The 15,672-nt window shown below is 37.7% G+C and overlaps 1 protein-coding gene across 1 annotated transcript in view; it reads left to right on the forward strand.

The window, feature by feature from the left end:
* Obp83cd (Odorant-binding protein 83cd) overlaps positions 1-15,672 on the forward strand; it is a 540,642-nt gene that overhangs the window by 473,230 nt on the left and 51,740 nt on the right. Inside the window, exon 6 of the mRNA XM_073960309.1 lies at positions 1,474-1,595. The gene's annotated coding sequence lies outside the window, so the exon portion shown is untranslated. The remainder of the gene's footprint in view (positions 1-1,473; positions 1,596-15,672) is intronic.

Genomic DNA, 15,672 nt, shown 5'->3' on the forward strand with positions numbered 1-15,672 from the left:
ACGCCAAATATTAATCCAAATATATTCTCATTGAATTCATTCTTATCGCATTTAAACACAAGTAGATTATAAATTAGTATGTAATCAATAAATCCCCGATCTAACCCCCAAGAAAGGTAGAATACTAGTCTTGTGGAGACCCTGGACGCGACTGAAGTTACCCTAGCCGACGAGAAAACCACATTACAACCTTTAGGCTAGAAAGGGTATACATATACACTTTGATACGACCAAAAATTTGCCTCATCGAAATAACTGTCTGACTGGTGCGCACGATAACTTTCGAACGGATCAACCGATTCGAACCAAAATTTGGGTATCGCAATATTTTGTCCAAACTTAGTTTAAGTTCGAAGATGGGTCGTATAGTTTTGATTTTTTTCAGTAAGTTTTCATTGCGGCTCCCTTTACGATGGTGCTATATTTTTCTTAGGCACGTCCATACATCCCGAGATACCAACCCTGACGGCACCAACAAAAAGGCAAATCTGCAAGATAATTCTCGCAGAGACCTTCTGATTGATGCAGACTTTGCACATCGTATTATTTCTTCCACTCATGTGTCAGGTTGGACTATATCGGTCCACCCCTTCGGGTACCTCCCACACAAAATTCGGATACAGTGAAGTTTAAGAGCTCCTCTCGTATTGTTTTGACTCTTTTTTCAGTAGGTTGTTCCAGCGGCCTCATTTACAACGGAACAATTTTTTGCGGAGTAAGTCAATACTTCCTAAGATAATGGCCCTAAAGCTCCAGCCGCTCCATACTAAATTGCGCGAGATAACTCTAAAACTATTTCAAAAATATATTTCAACCTTAGTTTAACGTAATTTAATATTTCGAGTCCTTTATGAAGAAGTTTGGTTACTAAAAATGTTTGGTATAATTTGGTATAGTCCCACATTACGGTACATACATATTTTATATACGGCACCATTAATGTGTTTTTGGTTTGGTTTATTATTGTTTTTTTTTTTTTTTTGGTCAGTGGCTGAGGGTATTTCTCCGTCAGCCCAGCTGACTTAAACTTTCTTACTTGTTTAATAATTAAATGGAATAATTAAATGGAGTGGAATGACACAAAATTCTTCTCGGATAAATGTAGCAACATCTTGTCCATAGATGCCTGTTCTTATGAACGATTATTTGTATGTAAAGTCAGACTAAAATTCAATTTTAATAAATTCAATAACTTGAATAAATTCCTGCATTACTTAAATATTTAATTTCATAAATACTTTTAATTTGAAATCTCCACACCCAATCTGTTCTTTTTTTTCTCAAACTGACAAATGAACTGAGACATATTTGTACAACCCCCACACCCAATAAGGGAGGGTGGGGTGTTTGAAATCATTATTTATGCTTGACTACATTGGAAATTAATACAATTTATAACACAAAATTTACATACGATTATAATAAACGTTTGTTTTGCTACATTTTGTTGTTGTTCTCTTTTTTTCTTTATAGATTGTCATCTTTTGAGAAATTAAATTTTCTTTTCTGTAAAGTCTTTGCTCACAAAGGGATGATGCGCGGGTGACATACTGCAGTGCGGTTCTGTGTGATGCCATCAAATAAAGATAACACAGGTACGAGGTACACACACCATCGTTTTGTTGTCTTTTTTAATATTTATTTTATTTAGCATCGATTTACTTCATCAGCATCAACATAAGCAAATCAAATTCAAATTTAAATTTTGACACATGTTACAACGATTTTCCACCTGATGTCCTCCTTGTCTAACATGCGTATGAATGTTAGAAAGAAGAAAGAATGTTGTCGAGTCAAAGTCGAATTGTTTTGTATGCTATTAAAGAGATGACATATTGTAGGGAAGAAATGAAGGGGCAAATTTGGAGTAAGTGCCATATGAGAGATATATGGAACTGCGGATATATGTGACGACTGACCGATATCTATAATACTTTCCACGGAGTTACTATTTCTATTTTATGACATCAGTGATGACAAAAATTGAAGTTTTGGCTAGTAAAGTCATCATCGCTCATTCTTATGATATGGCCTAGCCAACGCAATCGTTGCATCTCAATACGCTTATCTATACTGATGTCGTTGTATAGCAGATACAGCACGTGGTTCATACGACGTCGATATTCGACGTCCACGCAGATTGGTCTATAGCATCTGCTTGCCAATATAGTTCTTCTTTTTATTTCACAACTGATGTTGTTTGTTGTGTTTACGGCGGTGCCTGTGTAGACGAAGTCTTTTACTACCTCAAAATGATAGGAACCAACGTCAACAGTTGGTCCGAGCTCTATGGACGTATTGCGCGTCGACACCATCAACTTGGTCTTCTCGTCAATTACCGCCAGACCCACTTTAGCAGATTCCCTTTCGACTTTTGCAAAGTTATCAGTTACTTCCTTTACCGATCGACCCACGATGTCAATGTCGTCGACATAAGCAAGTAATATATGGCTGTTTGTATATTTGTGCCACTTTGTTTGATCTTCGCATCTCGTATAACCTTTTCCAGCAGAATGTTGAATAAGTACTAAACTCTTCGGAGAGGTTCTTTCCCATTTTAACTGAGGACCGAGTATCAGTTAATGTCATCTTACAAAGACGAATGAGTTTTGCGGGGATACCAAAAGCAGATATGGCTTGGAACACATTTGAATGTATAGGACTGTCGAAGGCTGCTTTATAACAACGTGAGATAATACCTTTTGGAGATGAAAGCCCTTGGTGAGTATATTGAGAATCCCAAAGGACATGTCCGCAGTGAGTCGAACTTCCGCGTTATGGCGTGATGATGTTTTTGCTAGAGACCCTGTAAGGCATCAGGAATTAGCGTTATATCTTTGTTCACTGTTGTTTTAGCTTACTTTTGAGATGACATGTCTTCAGTCAAAACGAATTAGGACTATTTTCGTGAAGCACTTCGACTTTTTAACTCGCTTCCTTCAATGTCCTTCTCGTCCTTTATTTTAAGAACCGCTATAAAAGTACTACAACATGACGTTTTTCAGCTTCGAAATGTTCTTCCAAAATGTCGCTCAGAAAATTGCACAGTGTAATCGACAAATTTATTGAAGGGATCTGGATTTCTTGGGTCTTTTCCAGCATTTGTCTCACGGTAAATATTTGGTCAATGATGGATTTGCCCGGTCTAAAGCCGCTCTGATAGGGTCCAATTATTTCATTGACCATATGTAACGTGGTTTTCTCGTCGGCTGGAATAAGTCCAGTTGCGTTCAGGGTCTTCATAAGCACCCACTAAAACTTACGAAATAAAAGACTAGTTTTATCCCTTCAAAGTGTTCAATCGTATGTTTATTGATCTAAATACTAGCAGGTTCCAATTCAATGAAATGCGATATTGAGAAGGCTTGAGAAGGGTGTAGTGATGCCGGTGATAAGGGTGACTAACTGCTAGGAATGATCAGGAACGATGATGTTGATTGATGTTTCAGAATCGCCAAGGTTCGTTAATGACGAACAGTGTTGATGATCGAGAAAGACGAGCCTTATTGATAATAGGGTTCTGCGCTTGTTGTGTAGACGAAGCGGGTTGAAAATCAGGTTCTGCGCTGGTTGTGGCGACGAAGCTGGTTGGCGTTCGGGTTCTACGATTTAAAGATAATCGGGAACGTGTTGAACGTGTGAAATTCCAATAAACAACCTCACAGGCAACTGTGTTGGTGTTCTTTTCAACTCACAGAATTCGAAGAATTCTTAGTTGATACGTGCTGACATGTTGCAAAATATTTTGATTTTGGTGTTTCTTTGGAAAAGCCGAAAAGTGAGTGTGATTCTCATTCATATGGGAATACTAGACACTTAAAGAGTTCGGTTTTTCGCTAAAAAAGGCATCATTTCAAAAACTGAGAAGCCAATTGATAATTCCCTTCGCCGGGATGAAATCATGATATTGGTAGCGATTAGTAAAATTTTGCAACACTGTCAGTTCGTTTTGAAAAACATTACTCTCTGTAATAGAGGGTAATAAATGAAGTTGAGCCAATGGGGGAATACTCCACTCAAACAATCGAAAATGAGATTGAACTTCAACAAAAAACAAAACAAACAAAAAACAGCCGAGGCACGGGCGAATTGGAGCTTTGTTAAAAACAAAAAAACAAAATTCCAATAAACAACCTCACAGGCAACTGTGTTGGTGTTCTTTTCAACTCACAGAATTCGAAGAATTCTTAGTTGATACGTGCTGACATGTTGCAAAATATTTTGATTTTGGTGTTTCTTTGGAAAAGCCGAAAAGTGAGTGTGATTCTCATTCATATGGGAATACTAGACACTTAAAGAGTTCGGTTTTTCGCTAAAAAAGGCATCATTTCAAAAACTGAGAAGCCAATTGATAATTCCCTTCGCCGGGATGAAATCATGATATTGGTAGCGATCAGTAAAATTTTGCAACACTGTCAGTTCGTTTTGAAAAACATTACTCTCTGTAATAGAGGGTAATAAATGAAGTTGAGCCAATGGGGGAATACTCCACTCAAACAATCGAAAATGAGATTGAACTTCAACAAAAAACAAAACAAACAAAAAAAAAATAATTAGATAACGCTACAATAGTTACTGCTAGGATCTCGTACAAACTACTACATATCTCTATAAAGAGGGAACCGGCGTTCCTTTGGGGGACAGACTACTGAAGTACCTGTGTGGGACAGAAAGCCGAAGTCTCTGTGTGGGACGGAAAGTCGAAGCTTCCGTGTGAGACAGAAAGCCGAAATCTCTGTGTGAGACGGAAAGTCGGAGTTTCCGTGTGGGACAGAAAGCCGAAGACTACGTGTAGGACAGGAAACCGGAGTCTCTGTGTGGAACAGGAATCCGAAGTCTCTGTGAGGGACAGTAAACAAGAATTCACTGTGTGCAATGTATTAATGGGACAGCCACAATGGGTAGTCCGTTCCAGAATTTGCAAACGCAACTCGCCACCAAAGATTACCTTGGTGGACAGCAAGCTCCAGCAGTAGCAAGCTAACTTCAACGACGAAAACTGAAATACTTGAGGTTCAGCTGGTGTGAAGTGTATGCGAATTACTCTGCATTGATTACTGTTATGGTAGGGGTAGACCGCAGATGTTGTTGTATGTAGGCTTTAGTCGTTCGCACAGTATCGCTGACAATATATTGTAGGCAATAGGAAGAAGACTTATGCCCCTATAGTTAGAGCATACAGTCTTATCTCCTTTCTTTTGGACAGGCCACAAGATGCTCAGGTTGGAATCATCGAGTACTCGTTCTTCCTGCCAGATGGTGCTAACTAGCTGATGAATACACCTTATCAGCGCTGATCGCGCTTTATTTGCAACGTTTAGACGGGTAAGTTCCTTTGCTGCAACAAGGTAGTTGTTGTTGTAACAGTGTTTATTATTGTGTTTGCGTGTTCGTTCTTCTGCTCAATTTGGCTCTGGGTCTATCTCCAGTTCCAGCAAAAGTGGCTGCTTCGTTGGGATGTAACCAAAGATCCACTGGAGTTATATGAGTAGGTTTGGCGTGGCAATTGAAAAGGTGCAATGTGTCGTACGGGCCCCTGCCTCCTCATGTAGATGGTCCACTGAAGACTTGAGGAGGCACCCTGTTGCTGTTCTCAGGGCGGCATTCTGACAAGTTTGAATCCCTTTCAAATGCGTTTCAACTAAATTCGGGGACCAAACTGGCGCCTCATAGCTTACCACAGACCGACCTCTCGCGTTATATGTGATCAACAAGGTTTCTTTATCTGCACCCCAAATGCTGCCGGCTAAGGACTTGAGGACCTTGTTTCTGTATTTCAGTTTGTCGCAGATAGCTGCAGCATGCGCGGACGACGTGAACGTAGTGTCGAATGTGACCCCTAGAATTTTGGGGCTGTTTGTGGTCGGAATTCTACTACCATCGACCATGACATTCAGCTCTCTTCTATACTGCGCCGTTTATGTGGTGAACAGAGAGGCCGTAGATTTAGCGGCGGATATCTTCATATTCCTCGCGTGGAAAAAAGTGGTAAGATCGGCTAAATAGGAGTTCAGTCTCTCACAGATGTCATCGGGATAGGTACCTGGCGCCAGAATCGTACAATCATCCGCATACGTTACGACCTTAATGCCATCTAGAGGGGCGGAATACAGGAAAGGTAGAGGTTAAACAGTTCCGGAGATATCACCCCACCTTGCAGAACTCCATGTTTCACTCTACGGGTCTTGTTCCTGAATTCCACGTACGACTGGCCGCTTCAACGCTTCAGACTTGGCCGGGGGGTTGTCTACTCAATACCTCAAACAGCGTGGAGGGTCTGACAGCATCATAGGCTTTCGATAAGTCAAGCGCCACCACCACCGTTCTATCACACGGTCTTTCCTGGTTGAGTCCTCGACAAATATATGTGGAGATGGCGTGCAGCGCTGTGTTCGTGCTGTGCTTACGGAATCCATACTGATGACCAAAAAGGTAGTGGTCCGAATCTATGTTTGCTCCTCGGAACGATGGCACGTCCAACACGCTCAATAAATGTTTTCCATCTATCACAACTTGATCAATTTGATTACTTGTTCTTTGATCTGGAGACAGCCAGGTGTCCTTATGAATATTGAGATGCTTAAATCTGGTACACTTGGAGACTAAATTGCCCGACTGCTGGGCCAAAGATATTCTCCTTTCCAATTTTGGGATTAAAATCGCATAGAATAATTTTAATGTCAGTGTAACGGTCATAAGTTTCTTCTAAGCGCTCGTAAAATATATCTTTGGTCTGTTCGTCCTTGTCTTCAGTGGGAGCATGAGCACAAATAAAGCTGATGTTGAAGAATTTTGCTTTTATTCGAATTGTACCGAGTCTTTCATTCACTGGGGTGAAGCTGGAGACCAGATGTTTTAGCCTCCGACCAACTACAAATCCGCAACCAAACTCATGCTTTGTGTCATGAAAGTTTTAATAAAGTGCGTCACCTTTAGGTGTTGTTGGGACGCTTTTTCCAATCCATTGTATTTCCTGTACGGCAGTAATGTTGTACTTTTCAAGTGCATCTGCCAATGTGTAAACTGCACCTTCTCTATAAAGAGTGCGAACATTCCAGGTGCAGATTCACAGATCATGGTCCTGAAAACGTTTGCGGGGTTCGTCAACTTTAGAGGGGTTTTTTTTTTCGTTTTTGCATAGTAGTCTGTTATTTTCTAGCAGAGGGTTACTAACCCAACGCCCAAACCCATTTTTTATGTTCTTTGGGTGAACGCGCGGCACATGTTAGCTCACTACCTTTAACGGGTGCTAAAGGCAGTTCCGCAGGTGACATAACAGGGAGGTCAGTGTCCACTTAAGATGAAAGAGGGACCAAGATAAATCCTGGGCTTTGCCATGTAAAAGTCGGTCAGAACCATTCCTTGGTATCTTTCATCCCATACGTCGCCCGCGATCATCCTGGAGTAGATTATATTTTTCTTCATGTTTTTTATTGCAAGTTAGACTACATTTTTATTGAGACCTGTCACATACCTTCCTAAAGAACCAACAATACCTACACATCATTGACTGTACACAATTATTCTTGTGCGACACGCATATATTTGCATAACAGATGACTAAAATAATATTGCAGTTCATAACTTGACACACCAACTGAAAACTAAACATCCAACCTACCAGCCAACCCGCCAACCACCTTATTCAACAACTGTGTCTGTGTCATGTCAATGATGTTTCAAGAAATCATTCACAAAACATTTTTGTTCACGTTCGTGAATTAAAAAGAAACATCACACAGACATCAACAACAGCAACAGCATTCGAGAATTCAATTAAAATCCTGTAGAACACAACTTTTTATACATTTGACAAGAACAACATCGGTGAATCCTCCACAAGCAACAACACACGCACCCACCTACCCACAAAAGAGTGAGTCAGGGTGCCTGCTATGTAAGGTGGAATTCCTTTCACAAAGTCATATTCAATATGCATACCACCGATATTCATTTGATATGTACGTGGATAATAGAATTAGCCTAATGTTGCATAGTTATTGACAGATACATATCTATACGCATATACGCACTTCACATTTCACGGACGCCATACAGATTCACGTTCAAATCACCTTCACATGCATAAAGTAGTATAATTTTGCATATCTCACGCTTCAATCAATCAGCAAAATACATAGACAAACAACATTTTACAAAAATAACACCATCATCAGTAAGTAAATTTGTTTTGTTGATGTCGATGTTGTTGTTGCTATTGCGATTGCTGTTTGTTATTGTGCAGAAAATCCATTGATATATGTAATATAAGGTCTATAATAGATGGGGTTGTTATTCTGTAGGGAGCAGCGTAAAGGTGGGTGTTGTAATAATCTGCCATGTATGTAGTTGTATTGTAGGTAGCTTTTAATACACTGGCATAAACAGAGAACGTATTAGTATTATTATTACGTTTGCATAGCAAATAGAAACATGATTTCCTAATTTTCTATTTATGACAGCTATACCATATCTTATAGGTTGATGAACGCAGCCATCCCGGTCCTCCGCCAGGGTAGGTGGGTGGTGGAAGTTATAGTGAAAGTTGTTCATCGATTTCTATGATCGTGAAAGTTGTAAGCCTTTTTTCTGTATAATTAAATTTGTCTTCGGAGATCTATAAGGAGATCGGAGATCTATAAGAATATAAATATATAGTCTTGATCAGCATAAAATTCTAAATCGATATGAGGGCTGCACGATAACTTTGGGGCCCAGGCAACACTGCGTATTGCCAGGCGCCATTTGACATTTTTTTTTTTTTTGAAAAGTTTGACATTTTTTAGCCTAAATGTACTCAGAACAGTTTGACATACGACCATGTATTACGTTTTTTACAGTGAATTAAAAAAATCACTTTGCAAAAAATGGATCATTTTCGTCCGTAAAAGATTCCGGCCTAGGGAACACGCAGTGTTGCAGGATGCCATTTTACATTCCCATTGAAAAGTTTGAAATTTTTGTAGCATTAACGCTCTCACACTGAAAGAAAAATACTTCGTTGTATCAATGAACGGGTTTCATTGATTATTTTTCATTGATGCTATGAAATGTTACATTAATACAATGAAATGTTTAGTTAATGCTATGAAACCTTACGTTAACTAAAATTTAATGATTTTTGGTTTCATTGAGTAAATGAAACGGATTTCATTAATGTAATGAAACTTTTTATTTCTTTAAATTTAAAAAAATATGTGAATATTGAAACTATGCTAAATAGTATGTGCTTAAAAAAACTAATATTCAAACATATTATAAGAAAATGGCGAAAAATTTGATATATTTGATGTTTTTAGTTGGCTCCAACAAATAATGATATAGTTTCATTAAATAAATGAAACAGTTTCATTAAATAAATGAAACAGTTTCATTGAATAAATGAAACGGCTTCATTGAATAAATGACACATTTTCATTAATTAAATGGAACAGTTTTATTAAATAAATGAAACATTTCATTAAAAATTTGAAACAATTTCATTAAATAAATGAAACATTTTGATTACATAAATAAATGAAACATTTCTGAAGTCCCCAATACTATTTTGTGGAATGAAGAAAGGGTCTGTTATAATGAAATCTTATCTATATTATGACCCTTATATTATCGTTTTTCTTCTAATTATTTTTTCTTTATTAAACAAATGTGTTAAATTTTCCACAATCATAAACAGAACACATTTATAAATCTGCCACGTACATATATATGTGTGTATAGAATCACATACATCATACATACATATGTATGCAAGAATATTTGCAGAAGCGTCACTAAAGCTGGGTACACATTGTCTGTTTTGAATGACAGCTTTGTTGTTGCTTGCTAGTGTGGCCATTTATTTTTGTCATTCATCATGCAATCGCAAAATGTTTTGTGGTTGCTGGACGGTTTGACAGTTATCGATAATTGCGAAATATCAACATTCAAAACTGACAATGTGTACCCAGCTTAATAGCGTAACTGTACAAAAATTCCTTACTTGCTTTACTAGCTATTGGCTTTGATATACATACATATTCATTCTCATTAAAATATGCTTGTCTCATTTTTTCTACTTGTGTATCAAGGCTTATTCTCTCGGTATATTGTTCTCAGTTGTTTCCTGTTATATATTTCATTGTTGTTATGAAGTAAATTCCAGCTGTGCGGTGTGAATGTGCGTGTGTGCGTTTAACAAGCAGAAAACACGATTAGGCAAAACAACGCTGTCTGCCAAGTTGATCAGCAAATTTTCAACAACATTGTTTTAGTTGACATTATAACGCCACCAAGTGAGGATGAATAAAAAAACAAAAATACAAATATTAAACTAAAACTCTTTCATGTAGTTTTTATGTGTATAGTTGTTTTATGTTAATTTTGTATGTTGTATCCCAACATCATGGACCTACACAGGGGATGACTCTGCGGCAAAATATTAGTAATAAATCAAGTTATTGTGTAGAAAGCCAGTTATTTAGATAGCAAATTGTTTATTCTTTCAATTTTACTTACAGATGACAACGACCAATGGTTTCATTAATGTACTCCTATGTAGTTAATACCTAAGGAATAAAAAATTACGTATTGTATCCATGGTCAAAACTAATTGCAATAAAATGAATTAGACATATTTTGCGTTGACTTAATTTTTATGCATTACGTGAGTATGAAATGACTTCATAATATAAATGATATTTTACGTTACATCAATGAAATGTATCATTGATTTTGAACCAACGTAAGGCTTCATTGCATTAATGAAAGTATTTCTTTACATCAATGAAAGTATTTCATTAAACTAATAAACATATTTCATTGCATTAATGAAAGTATTTCATTATATTAATGAAAGTTTTTCATTATATTAATGAAAGTATTTCATTGCATTAATGAAGAAATTTCATTGCATTAATGAAAAGGTTTCATTGCATTAATGAAAAGGTTTCAGTGCATTAATGAAAAGTTATCATTGCATCAACGAATAAGTTTCATTGCATCAACGAATAAGTTTCATTGCATTAATGAAGATGTTTCATTGCATCAATGAAGAAGTTTCATTGCATTAATGAACAAATTCGTAAATTTTACTTCAATGAAACTCAATGAAACTTTTTTCGTTTATTCAATGAAGCTCTACGTTGGCTCAAAATCAGTGACAAATTTCATTGATGGAACGTAAGATTTCGTTTATATTATGAAGCTTTTTCTTTCAGTGCAGAACTGTTCGACGCACAATTTGCCAAAAAAATGGAATTAACTCGTGAAAACTTTCGTGCGATAATTTTTCACAACATTTCGATGTGGATTATCACGTTTATAAGATGGAAGCAGGTGACGAATAATGGAGTTATGGCTATGAGCCCGTAAAATACCAGCAATCGCCAGAAGATGCTGTAAAAGCGTTCAAAAGCCATATTTTAGAGGTGTCTCAATCGGAGTGGAAAAAGTGAATCGTGATTGCGACTCACGGTGAAAAGTGCTTACACCTGGGAAGTTTTTGTGAATTCTTAAACTACAATGTTCATAGACGAGCGATTTACAAATAAACCGCGGTCAAACTTCACATTTTTATGTTTTTTTAGGTTCTCACGATTTTCCTTGGAAACGGAAGATCTATGGAAATAGGATTTGAGAAAATGTTGTAGCAGAGAAAATTCTCTACATGATTGACTCAAATGGTATTTTCGTAGGTCTTATCATTTTTGAGATATAGAAGTTCAAATTGGGAATTGTATAGCTTCCTTATAAAACAATGTCATACATGGTGCACCTTAACTAACTTTCAATGAAAACCGCTTACACGTGGGAAGTTTTTACGGATTCTGAAACGGCAATGTTCATAGATGAGGGAAATTCAAAAACAAGAAAAAATCACTGAAGGGATTTTTAAATAAATTGGGGTCGAAGTTCACATTTTTATTTTCAGGTTTTCAGGTTTTTGCTTGGAAATGACAAGCCCTATCGAAATGTGACTGCAGAAAATGTTGTAGCAGTGAATGTTCTCTACAAGATTGACCTTAATAGTATGTTCGTAGGTCTTGCCATTTTTAAGATATAGAAGTTGAAATTGGGACAACTGTATCGCCTCCTTACAAAACAATGTGATGCACGGTGCGCCATGACTAAGTTTAAGTGGAATGTGCTTACACCTGGTAAGTTTTTCCAGATTCTGAATCTACAATTTTCATAGATGAGAAAAACAACAAAAAAAAAACAAAATTATCGATTAAGGGATTTTTGGGAACCGCAAATTTTATCGAAATGGCACTAAAGAAAATGTTGTAGCAGTGAACATACTCTACAACATTTTTAGTCCCATTTCAATAGGGCTTGCAATTTCCATGCAAAATCCTGAAAACCTAAAAAAACACTACAAATATGAACTTTTACCGCGATTTATTTGAAAATCCCTCCGGCGATTTTTTTTGTTTTTTAATTTTTCTCATCTTTAAACATTGTAGTTTCAGAATCCGCAAAAACTTCCCAGGTGTAAGTACCATTCATTTAAAGTTAGTTAAGGCGCACCGTGGACTACTTAAGACAACAGTTAAACTGCGTTTTTATTATAAGGCCGGAAACTTATCTAGTTACCTTCGTAGCATTATGAACAACTGGCTTAATGAATTCAATCTTGGCCAATACTCGCTAAAAAAGATGGTCGTGAGGGTCTTCCAAAAACGGCCGTTGTGCCAGAAAAATAACCGTGCGTGAACGGATAATGCAAGATGGCTTTGTTATATCCCATGAGATAGAGGCATCCTTGGGCGTTTCTTCCACCAATTACCATTTTATATTGCATGAATACCTTGGCTCCATTTTTGCAGGTCCACAATTGGAAAATCGCTCAAAAATTGCTCTTGTCGATGGGTGTAAAGAAATTGTGAATAAATACGACCACGAAGTCGTATGAAGGCTATATGATCGTCACAGACGACGAATCTCGTAGAACCATATCTGTCGATCCGTTCGTACGTTCGACCCCACAGAAATGGCTGCAGTTTCGCATTTAGTTCTCGTTGGGGGTATATGGTACCTTCCAATTTTCGGTATTTTGAAGTTTGGAACCGCAATAATCCACTGAAATGTCTAAAATTTAGTATTTAGTCTTCTTAGTCTTTAGTATTTAGTCTTTCCATATAAAATTTTCCGTTGTAGGTCTACGTCTTAATATAGGTCCCATACAACGGTACCTCCCGACTTTCGGAATTTTTAAGGTTATGGCCACAATAATCCATCGAAATGGCTGAAATTTGGTATTAAGTCTTCCTTGGGGTAACTAAACTTTCCACCGGAAATTTGTCGATGTAGGTCCAGGTATTCATAAGGCACCCTTAGACCGGTACTTCCGTCTTCCGGTATTTTGAAAGGGTACCATCCGATCTAGATTTGCTGAAGATTTTAGTCAAATGTTTCTACCGAATAGGTTGTTAATTAGAATTTTGTGTTCCCACAAGACAAAAAAGTTATTCGCATAAAATTATCCATATATATATTCAGATTTTAGTCTGGCCTATGAACCTATATTACCCAATTTTATGTGTTTCGAGGGTTTTTAAAATTTTTGAACCGATATTGCGTAACCCAACAGCCATTGTCCCCATGTTAGTCAGGATTCCACAAGGCTATTTACAAGGAAGCTGTTCAGCTGAAGAAGAACATGGTAAGGACGCTTTATCATGAGAAGTGAAAATTGCATTGCCACGCAAACACCTTGAGATCCTTGTATGTCAGGCCTTGCCCTCAAGAATAAATCTAGAGAACTTAAATTGACGGCGCTCAAATTAACTCCAGAGAGGGGATCAATTGTTGTTGTAGCAATGCAAATACATACATACATATGTATGTTACTACGCATATTTTATTCATTTAGCTGGTTATAGTTCCTCTGTATTCAGATTTAAAAATTCTTATACCTGGACTGGCTGCGTCAATAAAGAATAAGGAGACAGGCAAGTAGGGTTAGATGGGCAGCTAAACAAAAGCAGCGTATAGTGCGAATCGAATCCACATGCAGGGCATGTGTTAGGTATCGTGACATAATTTCTGGTCCAAAATGAATTGAGGCGGCTGCATCGTCCGGATCTTAACTGGTCTAAAACCACTCGTGTTTACCTTGGCAGCTGCCGTTCTTCTGCTGCGATGGATAGAAGGTTGGCCTCCTAATACGCATTTATACATCACTATGAATTATATTCAAGACCGCCTGACTGGTTTATCTAGAGGTTCTCGTTTATAACTTTGGACATCTCTCTCCCTCTCCAGATCATGAAGATCTCTCCGACTTGCCTGGGTGAGGGAAGGATGTCCACTAGATCGTGGCAAGTACTGCACCGATATCATGTTATTGTGTTAATGGCTACTAGCGACAAATGGGAGATTGGTCTGTACGATTCACCTTTGCTGTCATTCTTGCGTGGATTCAGTAGCAACTTTACCAACTTTCTAGGCTTCTAGTACACTATGAGTGGCTATCGATAGATTGAGGATACTTGTCAAATACTGAAATCTGTGTTCATCCAGTTGCTTATGCATTATCATTGATATTCCGTGTGGCTCCAACGCTTTAATCGATTTTGAGTTTCGATTACATTTGCATAATCGCTCATCGTAAATTATGGGGGACCGTCTGTTTTGGACAGACTGGTGTATTAGGCACTATCCTTTCACAATAACCCTCGCAACGTTTCAAGCTACAAGTGACGGCAACTTTTTTTACTGGATAGCGGATAACATGTTTCTCTAACGGATAGAATCTACAATTTCGCTGACTTTGTTGCAGAGACAATTGCAATTAAGCAACAACATGGTGTGCAAGATGATACGTTTGCGAAATGGCAGGGCTGTCTTGCATTCCAACGACGATGTTGAAGACACGCTGGGAGATGTTCTCCTGTCGCAGATGTCGTGGAGCCGGCTTACACCAGATTTTCCTTGGGATTGCATCCATTTCCTACATCAATTACATCTCATCGATGTAGAAATAGGGTTGATGCGGGCGGCATTTACCAAAAGAGCTCGTAGCACGCATTCAGGATATAAGAAATACACAATTGACAGTCCTTGGTCGATGATTCCACCGAATCAATATTGTGTATAGAGCCCTGGGATTGGTCGTGTTCAGTGGTTTATTAAATTAATTTTAACCTTATGGACAGTATTCATGTACTCCTTCTATACACTCGACAATAGCAAACAAGACTTCTCTCATATTAATGAGAGTACTCCGATTCATATTATTACATACCTTCAATAGCCGAGTCCGAACATCGTGTTTTAAAACACCATTTGTAGAGAAGTTTTACATGGCTAAAATACTCAGGAACTACCGCCTAAATTAATTTTAGGTGTATATTTGCTACCATTAAAATTTAATGTTGGATGTGGGAATTAAATCTGGGCGTTAAGTGTGCAAATCGAGTGTGCTAACCAATCCAACCACTTTTTAAAAGAAAGTTATTAACTCCGCGGGTGGATTACTAATCACGGTGCGCCTTAACTAATTTTAAATTAAAGATGCTTACACCTGGGAAGTTTTTGCGGATTCTGAAACTACAATGTTCATAGATGAGAAAAATCAAAAAACGAAAAAAATTGCCGGAGGGATTTTCAAATAAATCGCGGTCAAAGCTCAAATTTAGGACTTTATTAGGTTTTCCCGATTTTGCTCGGAAACCACAAGCCCTATCG

Source organism: Musca autumnalis, unplaced genomic scaffold, assembly GCF_047663935.1.
Source record: "Musca autumnalis isolate F117 unplaced genomic scaffold, ASM4766393v1 scaffold_1, whole genome shotgun sequence".
NCBI lineage: Eukaryota > Metazoa > Arthropoda > Insecta > Diptera > Muscidae > Musca > Musca autumnalis.